At 34.2% G+C, this 18,411-nt stretch overlaps 1 protein-coding gene across 6 annotated transcripts in view; it reads left to right on the plus strand.

Annotated features, from left to right (window-relative positions):
* The window catches only part of LOC145287834 (Na(+)/H(+) exchanger beta-like), a 1,099,100-nt gene that overhangs the window by 652,558 nt on the left and 428,131 nt on the right, over positions 1-18,411 (plus strand). The gene's annotated exons all lie outside the window — the stretch shown is intronic.

Genomic DNA, 18,411 nt, shown 5'->3' on the forward strand with positions numbered 1-18,411 from the left:
AGGAATTTCTTGCCATGGCTGATGCAAAAAATGTGCATTATCGCAACAGCTGTTGGAAGTAACCATTGGTCTTCACTAGAATTTAGGCTTAGAAGATGGTTTCTTTTTCTTTTTGCAAAGGTTCCGGACTAATATGCGCCAAAGATTTTTAATTGGGTTCATATCCGGGGACTAACTTGACCATGGAAGTTTATTCATCCAACCAATGTTATGTCGCTCTAACAGTGTAACACGGATCTCCGTCATAAATAGGAAGTTAACTTGTTTTAAATTAAATAAAATCGGTGACAAGGATTCTAATAGAAAAAAAATGTAACCGTAGAGATTCTGATGAATGCCAACTTAATAAAAATTATCTAACATCTATATATATAAAAGCGAAAATGTATGTATGTATGTATGTTTGTGTGTCTGCTAAAAACTTTTGACAGACACAACAAAAATTAACAAACTTGGTATCATATTAAAGCCCACCCTTTGGATGACAAATATCGAAAAATTAGCCCAAAAGCACCATCAGAAGTGGGTCAGCTGATCGATTTTCTCCAGGGGGGGACAAAAAGTGACATTTTAATGATATTTATGCGTAATTTAATAAACGCTGAGTCATGTCGCGTGACCCTGACGTAAGCAAGCTGTAATGGCGATAGGTTTATGAAAACATTGAATAGAGACTTTTGTTATCGGTAAAAAAGACACATCATACACATCAAAATACAAAAATTTCACGTTAGGAGAACGTTACCAAAGTTTTAGTACGTTAAAAATAATTAGATACGATAGTCAAACGAAAAATAACAAGCAAAAAATGTGAAGTAAAAAAAAATACGCTTACAAAAAATATTAACCATCGATGTTTTTACTAAAAAAAAAAAAACACAGCGAGACGCCATTTTCCTTTGTAGTAACACTCTTTAGGATAAGGAAGACGAAGTGAGTGAGAGAGAGAGAGACACGCAAACAGAGAGAGAGAGAGAGAGAGAGAGAGAGATGTCTAGACAGGAAACGAGATTCGTTTTACTGCGTTTTAAATGTAAATAAACAAACATATGAGTGATTGTATTTGATCACATTCCAGGCCTAGGAACAGATACTACACTTTGATCTTAGTCAAAAAGACCAAGTAAAAAAACCATGCGTATTATATATTTTTCGTATATTGGTTTGAATTCTAAGACAGATACTACACTTTGATCTTAGCCAAAAGACCAAGTAACCGTCTTGTACAGCTTAATTTTCTCCCGAGCATTATCTCCTATTAAAAAAAGATGCATAATTTATATTTACTTAGGGGGGTGGGGGAGGATGAAACCGCTTTAATTCTAAGAACAGATACTACACTTTGATCTTAGCCAAAAGACCAAGTAAAAAAAAAATGCGTATTATATATTTTTGAGGAAGGTGAGAGGCATATTATGAGTTAGTGGGAGGAGGGGGCGAAAGATGAAACCGCTTTATTTCTAAGAACAGATACTACACTTTGAGGTATTTATTTGCTCCCTCACCGGGCAAATTAGGCACAAGGCCGATTTTTAATGTGAGGAGTGACGGGGAAATGGGGACCAACTCCCCGGGGAGTAGGGGAGCTGGATAGTGACAATTGGTATGAAGGGTTGCCCCTACATTGACCAAGGTCTTATATGTGGGGTTGCCCCCACATATGGTCTTTGCTTGCAGTATCTGCCAGATCAGATACTACACTTCGATCTTAGCCAAAAGACGAAGTAAAAAAAAAAGATGCGTATTGGAGAGAGGGAGGAAGGGACAGGGCATGAGTTGATGCATATCTAGGAGCAAAATACCCAGCGTCGCCTGTAATAGAATGACGGTCCCATTTGACAATTTTAAAGGTGCTTGTGCAGTATAGGACCCATTTTACAATTTTGAAGGTGCTTGTGCAGTATAGGTCCAATTTCAAAAATTTAGAAGGTGCTTGTGCAGTATCTGTCCGATGTGAAAATTTAGAAAGTGCTTGTGCATTATAGGTCCGATGTGAAAAATTTAGAAGGTGCTTGCGCAGTATATATGTTACAATATGCAAGTGACCTCCCTTGGATGTAGCTTCATTATCAGATTCCATTAGATTAATATACATTCATTGTTATAATATGCAAGTGACCTCCCTTGGATGTAGCTTCATTGTCGAATTCCATTATATTAATATACAATCATTGTTATAATATGCAAGTGTAGCTTCATATCTGTAATAGCAAAATACCCAGCATAGCCCAGGATTGGATAAAGTAGGTATATATACACTAGCAGAACAACCGGCATCGCACGGGATTGTATGACATAGGTGGATGTGTACTAGCAGAATACCAAGTGTCGCCTGGGATTGTATGATATAGGTGAAGTATAGGTCCAATTTGAAGGTGCTTGTGCATTATAGGTCCCATTTGACAATTTTAAAGGTGCTTGTGCAGTATAGGTCCGATTTTAAAAATTTAGACGGTGCTTGTGCAGTATAGGTCCAATGTGAAAAAATTATAAGTTTCTTGTGCATTATAGGTCCAATTTCAAAAATTTAGAAGGTGCTTGTACAGTATATGTCCGATGTGAAAAATTTAGAAGGTGCTTGCGCAGTATATATGTTACAATATGCAAGTGACCTCCCTTGGATGTAGCGTCATTATCAGATTCCATTAGATTAATATACAATCATTGTTATAATATGCAAGTGACCTCCCTTGGATGTAGCTTCATTGTCAAATTCCATTATATTAATATACGATCATTGATAAATGATAAAATATGAGTTATTTGATTGGTGTGTTTATATAATGAAATAAACAGCCCAGATGTTGTCTGAAAGATTTTATTTTAGTAAGAGGGGGTCGATTATGCGGGTTAAATCTTAAACAATGATTGTCGAAATTAGTAACATATCATAGAATAATAAAAAATGTGTAAATGTGAGTTATTTGATTGGTTTGTTAGTAATGAAATAGACAGGCTAGAAGATGTATCAAAGTTGTTATTTTTGTAAGAGGAACGGGATCGTGTCGGTTTAGGAGGGGGCGATTATTTGGGTTACTTTATTAAAAATTATTCTCGAAATTAGTAACATATCCAAGAATTACGAAAAATGATAAAATGTGAGTAAATTGATAGGTGTGTTTGTAATGAAAAAAAAACAGCCATATAATATCTGAAAGTTATTATTTTAGTAATAGGAGGTGGCGATAATGTGGATTAACTCTTGAAAACTATTGTCGAAATTAGTAACACATCCAAGAATTATGAAAAATGAAGTTTTAGTTATTTGATTGGTGTGTTTATAATGAAATAAACAGCCCAGTCAATGTAGCAAATTTATGATTTTAATAAGAATTGGGCGAATATATGTGCGCACTCATTAAATTTGATTGTCGAAATTCATAACATATCCAAGAATTATAAAAAAATAATGACGTGTGAGGTGTTTTATTGATGTGTTTGTAATGAAATAAACAGATGAGAAATGTCTCAAAGGTATTACTTTAGTAAGAGGAGAGGGATTATGTGATTGAACTCAGAAAAACTGACGGTTGAAATTAGCAAAATATCCAAAAATTATGAAAAATGATGAAATGTGAGTTATTTGATTGCTATATTCATAATGAAGTAGACATACCAGACAATTTATGAAAGTTATTATTTTAGCAAGAGGTGGCGATTATTTGGGTTACTTCATTAAAAATAATCGTCGAAATTAATAACATATCCAAGAATTATGAAAAATGATATAATGTGAGTTACTTTATTGGTGGGTTTGTAATGAAATAACCAGCCATACAATGTCTAAAAGTTATTATTTTAGTGATAGAAGGGGGCGATAATGTGGATTTACTCATGAAAAATGATAGCAGAAATTAGTAACATACCATAGCCTATGTATCAATGTTTTTATTTTAGTAAGAGTGGAGGCGATAATGTAAGTTAAATCATGTGACATGGTTGTTGATATTAGTAACATATCAAAAAATTATGAAAAATGATTAAATGTGAGTTATTTGGATGATGTGTTTGTAATGAAAAACTAACCAAGACAATGTCTTAAAGTTATTATTTTAGACAGGTGAGCGATAATGTGGGTTAAATTGTCGAAATGTGTAACAATCCAAGAATTATGGGATTCAACGAGATACGTTAATATATATACTTACAGATTACCAGGAGTAACCCTGGATTCAATGAGATACATGCAAATGTATGCAAGCAGAATACATGGTCAGCTGGGATGTAATGAGATAGATGCAAATATATACTAGCAGAATATTTGGCGTTGCCTTGGATTGAATTAGATTGATTGAAATATATACGAAAAGAATACCTTGCGTCGCCCAGGATTTCATGAGATTGATTGAGATATATACTAGCAAAACACCCAGCGTTGCCCGGGATTGAATGAAATAGGTGAGAATATATATTAGCAAAATACCTGGAATCGCTTGGAATTTGATGTGATAAATGTGTTGCATATTACCTGTCCTTGCATATACATGCTGTAAATTACCTACCCTAGGTAAGATACAATTATTTCATATGTGTAATACCCGTCTTGTGTAGGTAAAATATTCTTTTGCTCGAAATAGCAAATGATACATAAACATACAAAATTCCTCTCTCATAAGAATAATAGACATATTACAAAACCAAATTCAATTTTTTCATTGTGTATACGGTCCCGATCAACGCCGGGTCGCCCCTCTAGTTGTATATAAATGTGAAGCTATTACAGGGAATAATACAAACACATACTTAGCATCCACAGAATGCCAGTTTAAAGATTACGCAACCGCTTAACAGCCTTTAAGTTAACTACAGAAAATGAAAAGAGGACAAGCAAAGATGAAAACAAAAATAATGAAGAAAGCATAAGCAATAATGGAATCAACAGAAATAATTAAAAGAAATTAGAGAAACAGAACTGGCTCACGGGATTGCGTAAGAAAAGTAAAAAAATAGATTATATATTAAAATCGTATGTAGTTGGAAGGGCAGGTAAATGTAAACTGTGTAAAATTTTAAAAAAATGTAACTTTTGAATTCTTGACGATTACCACATATTAACATCGACAGATGATTTATTAAATAAGACAATAAGATTCAAGAAGCACAACAAAATTAATAACATTAGTAACTATCATAAACATATAGGACCCTGATAACCATAATTTATTAATGATAGATGACTCCATAAATGCTGATATACAATAAGCAGAATAAAAAAAGGTTACATCCATTTGATATAACCATACGGCAAGGTGAACATCTTAATCGGTAAACAATAAATATTTAGTACATATTAGATTTTATGTAAAACTAATTTAAGAAACCTGTGATTTCAGATGTACAGTATAAGTTGAGAAATGAAAATTAATAGTTACTTTGTATAGTTAATATGAATTAAAAATAATTGCAAGCGAGCCTAACACTCGTAGTCTTTAATTGTGATTCGAGTCACCATAAGAACATAAAACTAACTAAATATTTTAGGAGAAAACTTTAAAAAAATATAAATTTGCAAAACAAATACTAAGTGCTAAGACCAAGTATATTTGACGAATTTTTGATCGATACCATGGTTAGGTAATCATGAATCAATATAAATTAAGGTTTAAAAATACACAGACACATAAGAAATCTTATTGATGTGAAAACAGAACTTGTAGAAAATCAAGAGTGCAGTAGAGGGAATGACAGGTTGGTATGAAGAATGGAATTCAGATAAAGTAATATTAACAAATGTTGATAATTTATTAGATCGACTAACAAAAAAAAGTTCATTAAATTTAGTATATGTAAGAATATTTTACGATAAACAGGTTCAGTTAGTGTAAATAAAAAATGGTAGTAAATAAGTATTAACAAAGTAAATAGAAAATATTTGTTGAGAAAAAATGGTATAACTTGCTGAAAGGGTAACTTCAATAATCCGATCAAAATTTGAACAATAAGATATGCATGGCTAAATATTTATCAAATATAACAAGAATAAAAGGTTTAGAAAAAATTAGTATAATTATACATATAATATTGGACTGAAAACAGCAAAGAATATACAACATCTAAACTTAATTAGAATGGGTTAGCTCAATAGGACTAAAACAAAGTATAAAGAACAGATTCAGTCAACTGAAATTCAATTTAAGAAGAACACAAGGTGAAAAGATTCTAGGATATTTAGTTAACAAGAATTATTTCCCTTGGACTGCCCAGAAGGTAAAATAGAAAGAAAGAATAATTTTACTTCTATTAATCAAAATTTAAAAGCACACAACGTAAATAAAGATGATATAAGAAATTATATTTTAATCACATATACATATAACAAATCATATTATAACTACTGACAATGCTAACAAAACTTATGGAATTAATTTAAATTAAACTATCAACTAAAACCATCGAAGAATGTAAAAAAATAAAAGAAAAAAATAAACAACATCAAGTTTCATATTAATAAAATGAAAATAAACATATAACAATAAAAATAGAAAAGAATACGAAAATAAAATAGCATGATCATAATCTTTGTAACTGAGAAAGAACGTGTAAGTTGCCCAAAATGGTGTTTTCTTTTTAAGGTAAACATCTGATGAGTATGTAACTAAATATGCAGCAATAACATAATTTTGCGGACTTGTTAGTTGCAATAAGAAACAATATTGTAATGGGTATAATTTGAAAAGTAATAAATGACCAACTGAGAAAACTTGATATTTGAAACTTGGGGAATTATAATACTAAACTGTATATGTTCTAAAACGCAATAAAAAGGCATTCATTAAGCTGAGACTTTTTCAAAGTTTACAAAATTTATATAAAACAGATATTTTTCATTTGAAAATAATTTTATGAGAGAGATTTTTTTAATCCATTACGATTGGTATATACAAACCAAGTACGTTTCAAGTAAATTATTAACCTATTTATACACGTATGTACATTGATATATATTGTGCCAGTTGGCACAGTTTAATATTCAAATTTAAAATCGTTAAATACAATTTAGACGCGCAGTGCAATTGATTGTTTCGGCGCGTTAAAAAAATGAAAAATGACACCCACGCAAATTCCGGCGTGACCTTTATATACCAAAGGTGCGGACGTAGTTGAAAGCACCCCATGTGATGTCTTCCGTCCAATGGAATTCCTCCTAGGACATATTTTAAAACTGATTTTCTAGAGCTCGTTTGGAGCCGATCAAATCATATATAAACATGCAGAAACACAAAATCTATCTCTTTAGTCTCTTAGCCTTTCGAGCATTCTTTCGTCTCTTTAAACTCTTCCGACTCATTCAACGCTTTCTCATTAGGATTTGCCACGCGTGCAAACATCAATTATTTCATTTCCACTGCTCCGCGCATTAATACTCTCTTTTAACAGACGAACATTAATATTGTCTCTGTTACATATTTGAACATTCAAAGAACACAAAAAAAGAGACTCTCCATCTTTCATATGAACTCAAAAAAAGGAACTCTGAAATATTGAGAACATATTTTTTGCTTGTTATTGTTTGTTATTTCTATTCCGGAAATAAACCTCCGTTTGTGTTGAACATAAGATTTCTTATTTTCATTTTTATTATTTGTGGAGGAAGTCAGTTCCCAAAAAAAGGCCAGGCGACTCCCACAAGTTGGTGACCCGACTCAGAAATCATATGCACAACGGAATCTTATAAGCTATTAAACAACCATGACTCAGCGGCAAAAGCGACAATTTTTTTTCGACCACAGTTTCAAGCTTCGCGTCCTCGGAAAAAGTCAGTTGACAGTTTAAAGGCTTTGAAATCACTTTCGAGCGAAGAAAACAAACATGGAACCTTCCTGTGTTGAAAAACCTCTGGCAACGTTAACGGTAAATATACCAGCATTTAATCCTACCAACATAAAGACCTGCTTTATCCAAATCCAGGCCCTTTTCGACGCAAAGCGGATAACGTCTCAACGAACCAAATACTGTTACTTGGTGGAAAAACTCCCGGCAGACGTCGTCGAAGAGGTGACGGATTTATTGGAGAATGTGCCAGAAGACAACCCATATGACGAACTTAAGGAGGCCCTCTTACGACGGGCAGACTTTTCAAACGAAACAAGGTTACGCAATCTTTTCACCCAAGTAGAATTGGGAGATCGCACTCCGTCACAACTTTTGCGATACATGCGTACATTGCTAGGGGACAACAAAATGTCCGAAAATATAATGAGAAGTCTGTGGCTGGATAAACTTCCAGACACAACAGTACAAATTCTAGCACCCACAACGGAAGAGACAAATATTGAAAAACTCGCCGATATGGCAGATCGAATCCATGAAAATCTGAGGCACCGCAAAGTAAACTCAGCACAAGCACAGCAGAAACAGACGTGCGACGACGATATATCGGGACTAAAAATGACGGTCGAAAATCTCACTCGACAAGTGCAGGAATTAATGTGAATAAACCATCGTTACTCATTTAATAAACGATCGAACTACCGAAAACGAAGTCTTAGTAGAGGTCGAAGCAACACACGGGAACGAGCGAACGAAATCTGTTTTTACCACAAAAAATTCGGCACACAAGCTCGGCGTTGCACTTATCCTTGTTCTTTTAAAAACAAGAATCAGGGAAACGATTATTCCGGCCAGTAGAGATGACGACTGTCGCTGGATTTTCCACTAAAGGTCGTTTATTTTATATTCGTGACAATAATCACGGATATAACTTCTTAATAGACACTGGAGCTGAAATCAGCGTGATACCACCTCTACGTAAACAAAAAGCTATTCCACAGCCTTACCATCTCCAAGCAGCTATTGGCACACAAATACCGACAAACGGTGGAAAATATTTAGACGTCAATCTCAGCCTGCGCCGCACATTTCCGTGGATTTTTACCATAGCCAACGTGACGACACCAATAATAGGAGCAGATTTCCTAGCACGGTTTAATCTATCGGTAGACATGACTAGTCGCACACTGACGGATAACCAAACAAAAATCGTAATTAAAGGTATCACCACAAGATACCAGTCTACTGGGATTAGTTCTGCCTTACCTGAAGAGACGTACATTCGTCGGCTGTTTCAAAAATACCCACAACTTACTCAGCCATTCAAAGTCACGGATAATATTAAACATAATGCAAAGCATTATATTAAAACGAATAGACAACCCGTCTACGTCACCCCCAGACGTCTGAAGCCGGATAAGTACAAGATCGCAAAAGACGAATTTCAACGCATGTTGCAACAAGGAATTATCCGACCTTCCAAAAGTGCGTGGTCATCTCCTCTACACATGGTACAGAAAGCAGACGCGACAACATGGTGTCCATGCGGCGATTTCAGGAGATTAAATGCACAAACTGTACTGGATAGATACCCTATCCCACACATTCACGATTTTGCAATCGGACTGCAAAATGCCACGGTATTTTCCAAACTGGATTTAGTAAAAGCATATTACCAAATACCGGTGGCGGATGAAGATATCCACAAAACAGCACTGACCACACCATTTGGACTTTACGAATTCGTCAGAATGCCATTCGGACTTAGGAACGCTTGTCAAACCTTCAAAAGGTTAATAGACGAAGTTTTTAGGGACCTTCCATTCGTATTCGCTTACGTGGACGATGTCCTAATTGCTAGTAGAAACCTCGACGAGCATAAACAACACTTGGAACAAGTTTTTCAAAAACTGTCCCATTACGGTTTAAAAATAAACTTGGACAAATGTATTTTCAGTCAGCAAGAAGTAAACTTCCTTGGACATTCAATTGATAAGGATGGTATATCACCATTACCCGAAAAAGTAAGCGCCATTACGGATTTTCCACAACCTACGTCTGTTAGACAAGTTCGTCGCTTCATAGGTATAATTAATTATTACAGACGATTTTTACCCAACTGTTCCACAATCCTTGCACCGTTAACGTCATTATTGAAGAACAAAACGAAAAACCAACAATTAAAACTGGAAGGATCAGCTTTAAAAGCTTTCCATCAAGCTAAAACTGCCTTAGTCAATTTCACAAAATTGAATTATATTAAGGACAGCGAAGAATCGAAGCTTACACTTACAACAGACGCGTCAGACATAGCTGTAGGAGCAGTTATACATCAACCGACAGGGGATACAATGACCCCTATATCGTTTTTCTCGGCCAAACTGAGCAAGACACAGACAAAGTACAGTACCTTTTCAAGGGAGCTATTAGCAATTTATTTGTCAATTAAACATTTTAGACATCTGTTAGAAGGAAGAAACTTCTGTATTTAGACTGGCCATAAACCGTTAACATATGCACTGCATACGCATGTAGATAAATATGGTCCAAGAGAAATCAGACACCTTGATTATATTGCCCAATATTCCACAGACATCAGATACGTCAAGGGGCAAGAAAACATCGTGGCGGACGCATTATCACGAGCTGCAATAACTTCACTAAATTCCAGTTCGTTAACTATGGAATTAATTGCACAAGAACAAAAGACGGACAAGACACTCACTGACGTACAACAGAAAACGTCTTTGCAACTGAAGGAAATGCCCGTACCTTTTAGTGTAACAACACTTTATTGTGATACAGCAAAAGAACAACCGCGTCCATACATACCGCCAAGCATCAGACGACATGTTTTTCTACATTTTCACAATATGTCGCATCCAGGCAAACGAGCCACCGCAAAAATAATAACAGACCGCTTTGTTTGGCCGAATATGAATGCAGATATTCGAAATTGGACCAAGACGTGTGTATCCTGTCAGAAAAATAAAATACACAGGCACACGAAGTCACCGCTGGGCACTTTCAGTGCGCCTGATGCCAGGTTCACCAATATACATGTTGATTTAGTGGGGCCATTACCGCCCTCAAAAGGACACACCCACATTCTCACCATAGTCGATAGGTTCAGCAGATGGCCAACAGCCATACCCGTGAAAGACACATCGGCGGCGACAGTAGCTGGAACAATACTAAAAGACTGGATAGCAATTTTTGAAGTACCGTCAATACTCACAACGGACAGAGGTTCGCAATTTCAATCGAAACTCTTCGCAGAGTTCAACCAATTGTTGGGAACAACCCACATAAAGACTACTGCTTATCACCTTTGCTCAAACGGCCTCGTCGAACGCTTTCACAGACAGCTAAAAACTTCTTTGGCTACGAGTCTTAACAACGCGGACTGGTCAGATAATTTACCATTAATCCTATTAATGATCCGAAACACAATAAAAGAAGACTTACAAAGCACACCAGCGGAGCTAGTTTTTGGATCCGTAATCACACTACCTGGACAGTATTTTAATGCATACACAGATATTTCACCCACGGCTACATTTGTGACGGAATTAAAGAACAAAATGTCTTCTCTCAAATTTACCCCCACCAGGAGGGCTGACAAACAAACATATATACCGAACGACCTTCACACATGCAAATTTGTGTTTATCAGGAATGATACGGTCAAAAAGCCATTTTGTCCAAATTACACTGGACCATACCAAGTTTTGGACAGAAGTGAAAAATATTTTACTGTCCAACGGAAAGACAGGAAAGACAACATCGCGATCGACCGAATTAAACCAGCATACATTGAGGAATACCCTCAAACAATTTCCCCACTAGAACAAATTCCCTTAGAACATGGGAGTCCAGCAGAAAATGACGAGGACACCAAACCCACGACAAAAACGGGTAGGAAAGTCCACTGGCCGAAACATTTCAAGGAATACATTACATATTGAAAAAAAAACTTTTTTTTTCCAATCTGGGGGGAGTATTTGTGCCAGTTGGCACAGTTTAATATTCAAATTTAAAATCGTTAAATACAATTTAGGCGCGCAGTGCAATTGATTGTTTCGGCGCGTTAAAAAAATGAAAAATGACACCCACGCAAATTCCGGCGTGACCTTTATATACCAAAGGTGCGGACGTAGTTGAAAGCACCCCATGTGATGTCTTCCGTCCAATTGAATTCCTCCTAGGACATATTTTAAAACTGATTTTCTAGAGCTCGTTTGGAGCCGATCAAATCATATATAAACATGCAGAAACACAAAATCTATCTCTTTAGTCTCTTAGCCTTTCGAGCATTCTTTCGTCTCTTTAAACTCTTCCGACTCATTCAACGCTTTCTCATTAGGACTTGCCACGCGTGCAAACATCAATTATTTCATTTCCACTGCTCCGCGCATTAATACTCTCTTTTAACAGACGAACATTAATATTGTCTCTGTTACATATTTGAACATTCAAAGAACACAAAAAAGAGACTCTCCATCTTTCATATGAACTCAAAAAAAGGAACTCTGAAATATTGAGAACATATTTTTTGCTTGTTATTGTTTGTTATTTCTAGTCCGGAAATAAACCTCCGTTTGTGTTGAACATAAGATTTCTTATTTTCATTTTTATTATTTGTGGAGGAAGTCAGTTCCCCAAAAAAGGCCAGGCGACCCCCACAATATATATATATATATATATATATATATATATTAGCAGCAAGTCGTTATCAAGGAATGATTTCTTTCTTCTTTATGTTTCTGTTGATTTTCTCAATTTACCGAGCATTTTTTCCTCGTTTTGGTTGATAAGTTGTGTATTATGTTTCTATTTTCCTCTAGCGCTTTCGATGATTGATCCTCGTTAGAAGCACTTATGCCGTTATTAAAGAGTTTTTTCTGACGCTTTTTATATGCAATTAATTTTTTTTTGTTTTATTTATTGGTTTAATTTTATTTAGTTAGTTATTTTGATTTAAGTGATCTGCAAGAGTGGGAGCGATCAAGAGGGGTGTGATAAAGTCTTTTTAACTACAAGTCAACACACACACACAGACGCACACACACGCACACACACACACATATATATATATATATATAACTACATATATATAACTACAAGTCCACACACATATAACTACACATATATAAATACAAGTCAACACATACACACATATATATATATGTATATATAGTCATCCACATATAGTACTGTTTCGCTGTTTCACAGTTATAGTTACGAATATATATATATATATATATATATATATATACATATATATATAAATTCATACACACACACACACACACACATATATATATATATATATTCACAGTTATAGTTACGAATATATATATATTAATCATATAAATATTTTAAAATATTTTAAATTATAAAAAAATGATAAATATATTAATTGTTAAATATATTTAACTAGCAGAACCCGTTTCGCGACGTTGCCCGAAGAGTTATAAAAGAATGTTAAGTGTAGAAAATCTTAAATAATCATTTTGAATCGTTAAGTACATGTGTATCACGGTGTTCACTGTTAATATGGCACAAAGCCTGAACAAAGTAGGTATGTGAAACTTTACTCTCTATTGTTCTAGCGTTTTTTTTCTCACATGGCCCTATTCTGAAAGCATAGCAGCCGTAATCATACTGATATGAGCAATAAAACTAAGTGATTACAACAAAAATCATGTTACCAATTTTTAGTTTCATATTCGTTATTATTATTATTATTATTATTATTATCATCATCATCATCATCATCATTATTATTATTATTATTATTATTTATTTATTTTATTTATTTAATTTTTTTTTTTTTTTGCAATTTTATGAATGTTTTACGACAATACCCAGTTATAAACACATTCAACCTGCTAATATGAAGAAGGGTTGTTGGAAAAAATACAACTAACCTCGAAAGCCATTCTTAATATGGAGAAGTAGGGGTGTTGATTCCCCAAGGCGTTCGAACATGGAGGTTTTTACCGAGCATTTTTTTTCAAGGGTTTTTACATTACGTTTCGTAGTCGTAAAATAATGGGTAGTATAAACATCCCCAACCTTCCAATGTTAAGAAACGCTTTCGGGGTAAACACCGTTTGGAAACATGGGTTGGAAGTGATTATTCCGAAAGAGGTTTTTTAATATGAGGATGTCGAGGGTGTTTATAGTACGGTGGGTTAAAAAAAAATACCCAATGTTTTAATAAGCAATTTTTTTTTTATATATATATAAAAGGTGAATATTTTTTGGTACTTACGCACTTATGTAGAAAGCCATTATAAATATGAGTAGGGGAAGGTATTTTTTAAATTATACTGTGCTTTCACTCAACAATTTAATAAAAAAGATATTGTAAAATTGAATTTAAGTTAAGAAGACTGTGTTACAAAATAGCGCGCTAAAATAAGTACACAAACACCTAAACAGATTTTCTTATAGAAGGAAAGATGGTTCTTATGTAAAGCGTAAATAGTTCACCTACACAGAATTTATTTTTCTCCAGAGAATTTACAAAACGATGTTCTTTCAACATATGTTATAGAAAGAAACGCTCGCCCTTTCACCCCTAAAATAATGAAACATTTTATTTAAAAAAATAACAAAATGTCGATTTGCTGTGGTTGGTAATGTTTAACTGGAAAACAAACACCAAACAAAAACAAACACCAAACAAAAAACAAAAAGAAGACAAAATGAATGTTTTTATTAGCAGAATTAGTGTGGCCAATTTTGTGTTTCCTTAATGCAACTAGCGGATAGGGAAAACATTTAGGTATAAGTGAGTAAATAAAGAAAACAGTTTAGTTATATTATTGCGGGTCGTTATCCTCATCATATATAGTTGTTGTTCCAAGACGTTTCGGCCAACTATTTCTCTGGCCTTCGTCAAGTGGTTAACCGCGACGATGTAGGAATAATGAATCTCGTAATTGAATCTTCAGCAATTACTGGGCTCCATGGCTGTTGTCGACTCGTCACGGTTTCGGCCAACTGACCCTGTGGCCTGGGAATTTAGAGGTTAGGGGAGTCAATTTTGTAAGCGTTTGCCGGTCAGCGATATAGTTGGTTGTAACTTCGTGAAACAATCACGATGAACGATAAGGACAATGGTTCTGATTAAAATGGAAAACTAATTAACTGAATAAATAAATAAATAGAAATATTAATAAGTAAAGCATTTCAGTAACACCAGAATTGAAAAAAAAACCCTGAAAAACGACTTGTCGAATAGCACTGGAATGCAGGCGGGATACGAGTAAATTAACGCACACAAATTCAAAGAAAATGTTACGTAATACAATCGAACTGCAAACTGAAGCGAGATACGAGTAGATTAACGTATTAAAAAGGAAACGCGAACCAAACAAACTGCTAGGTGAATTTGCTAACGAGCAGAGAATAAGTGATAAACGAATACAGAGTGAGTTAGAAAAGAGAGTGAGAGAGCCAGTATTGACGGGAGTGAATGAAAGAAGAAGCAGTTTCACGTAGCTGTTTGTACGTTAGGTATCTTGAATTTCCGTGGATGAATGAATATGATAGCATATTCAATGATTCAATAGAATATCGGAAAAGTCCAGAAATGCAAAGTTAATGTAGCTAATAAAATATAATGAATCTAAAGCAAATTGTTTTAAGAGAAACGAATGGATATGTAAACAAATCGCGTTTATAAGCGTCGAACCGTTCGTTTAATGGTAGATGATGCGAATATCAGAATATGAGCATGTCTACAGTGCAGCCAATAAGTTGTGCCGGGCTTCGATAAGGGAGAAATTATCTATATATTAATACGATAGTGTGAGTGCTATTTTCTGTGTCACCCATCTGGGGCATTTAATTGTTATTTACTTCCATTTCTTGTCATAAATAATTTTACCAAGAATTCTTCACAAGTTTTGGTTTCGGTTTCGATTATGGCTGAAGGAACTCAAGTTATATATATATATATATATATTCATAAGTTTTTATTTCGGTTTCAAGCTAATGCACCCAAGTCATATGACCATAGTTTTTTGTTTTGTTTTTTTAAATCGCAACTTTATGATATATAAAAATTGATATATTCTATAATAATATATCCGAAATCTCCAAGAATTAAAATATCATATTTAAGCGTACTTTACGACCGGGTTTTGCAGGGCGTTCTTTCTAGCTTAAATAAATACTCATGCAGTTTTAACAAAAAAACTACAATAATATCAGAGGGTCGCCATTTACGCTGGGCCAATATGTATGAAACCAGAATACCAATACGTATGAAAGAGTCCCCCGTGGAACTTCCACAGGTCTCGCTAGTAATCTATTAATATGATGATTTAAAGGTTAATGGTATGTGTATGCGTCGAATAACCAGTAAAGCGCAGTTAAAACAGAGCAGAGTAGGAATATGTAAAACTGGTGCCGATGTCGGTGAGAGTACAAAATAGTTAGAGAGAAAAATAGGAACTACTTCCCCTAAAGATGGTGCGATTGTGATGGTATCGCTCCTCGGAAGTAACGTAAGTAGGTTGGTTGGTTGGTTAGTTGGTTGGTTGGTTGGTTGGTTACTTTTTTTTACGGCATATCAACCCTTTTTAGGTCATTTAATGCCGAATCCAATGATTTTGAAGAAAAGGTTTTAATAGAATTTTTTTCAAGTCAGTTTCTATTTAAGCCATAGTTGGGACCCTAACAGGTACTACCACTCCGAGTCAGAGTGGACCTGGGAGCAATGGCAATTAAAGGGTGATTCCACACTCCCCACAGCCTGCAAACTGGGGCCTCACCATCGGATATAGTTTAAGGTCATATCCAGGACCGGAAGTAACGTAAGATGTTATCATAACGCCTAATGTATATATAATGTTGTTTTAAAGTTACATAAGATACTGGCTAATAGTGACGACTTAATACATTTGCATGTGCTATCTGCTGTTAATAACTTACCGTATTTTGGCCTAGAGGGGATTTTCTGCAATTAAATTATTATATATAGAATATATTAGTACTAATGTTAAAAAACCTTTTCTTAATGTTGAGCTGTCGTTTTTAATTAACATTGCTTCTAGTAATTTTAATCTTTGCAATTATTTCAATATTTAATTTTCGTGTTGTTGGTTACTATATTTCTTATTTCGGTTAACTTTAGTTTTTATTGTCAGCAGTTAATATGGCGTTGAATGGCTCTTCCCCCTGAGTATTCGTCCAATTATACAATATGACTTAATTTTCATTAGCAGTCCTTTATGCCAGACTTTTTCAAAGGAAACATACTCTTTGAATTAGATTTTTTTAACAGTGACGTTTTGTATTTTTCAGGACATTCGCTTTGATAATCAAGATGATAGTTAAATTGTGTGTGGGTTTATATATTGAAGTCATATATTTATGTATATATCTGTGTATGTATACAGGTGTGTATACATAAATATATATATGTATATAGATTCATAAATATGCATATAGTATTATATATATATATATATATATATATATATATATAATATTTTCTTTTCTTTATGTAAATATAGTTGTATCTTGCTACAATGTCCAGACCGTTCCGATCATTATTGATCTCATCAGGCAAAAAAATTCAAAATAAAAAAATATTATGAACTTTTTTTTATTTTAGAGGAGAAAAATATTTTACCAAAAAAGCGTGAGGCACGGTTTAATGTTCTTATGGTTTTAAATCGGAGGGAAGAAGCTTTAACTGCTGCTATCCGTTAAAGAAAAGAAAACCCGAAATAAAAGAACAAAAAAGAGAGTGTGGTTTAAAAGAAGGGATATATAAAAATTAGGGGACGTTAAATGAAAGGAAAACATATATATATATTGTGAATTCGTTTAGAGGAAGAAGAAGAAAGGAAAAGAGGAGGGGTAAAAAAGAGGAAGTTCCAATTAATACAGTGAACACTAATTACGAATGAAAAAGAGGATATCTGAAAATGATCTCAGGCCATTTGAAATTGTGTACTAGCAGACGACTGCTATCAGGGATTGAATACGAATCAATAAATATTCAATGCCACAAAAGAAACAAGAAGTCACTTCATTATCGACCAAGAAAATAAAGTCACGAGTATATATATATATATATATATATATATATATATATATATATATATATATATATATATATATATATTTTAAGCCCCCCTCTTTGAGTAGAGCACTGTCGTAAATAATCTCACACGCTACTTAATTGGCTGAAAATGCGACGCTCACTGTTTGCTTATAAACAAGCGGTTAGAGCACTGTAAAAGTGGTGGACAAATGTGTGTTTAGATATTTGGCGAGATAGTTTACGGGCGCCGCTAGAACTGCTGACTGTCAACGCGATGGTTCTAGATCCTCGGCTTGGGAGAGGTGCTAGTCTAGCGGCAGTGATGAGTTGTGATACAACGAAACAGGAATCAACAATTGTTCAACACCACTAAAGTGCCAACAAGAAGAGAAACAACCAAGAAAATTAATCACGAGCATATATATATATATATATATATATATATATATATATATATATATATATATATCTTCTCTTCTCTATATAAATAAAATGAACTCATTTTTTCTCGTCTGATTTTGGCATTAATAGGATTAAAAATCAAGATATTTCATGCAAATATAATATGC

The sequence above is a fragment of the Euprymna scolopes genome, chromosome 11 (assembly GCF_053919585.1).
Source record: "Euprymna scolopes isolate OS-2025 chromosome 11, ASM5391958v1, whole genome shotgun sequence".
Lineage (NCBI taxonomy): Eukaryota > Metazoa > Mollusca > Cephalopoda > Sepiida > Sepiolidae > Euprymna > Euprymna scolopes.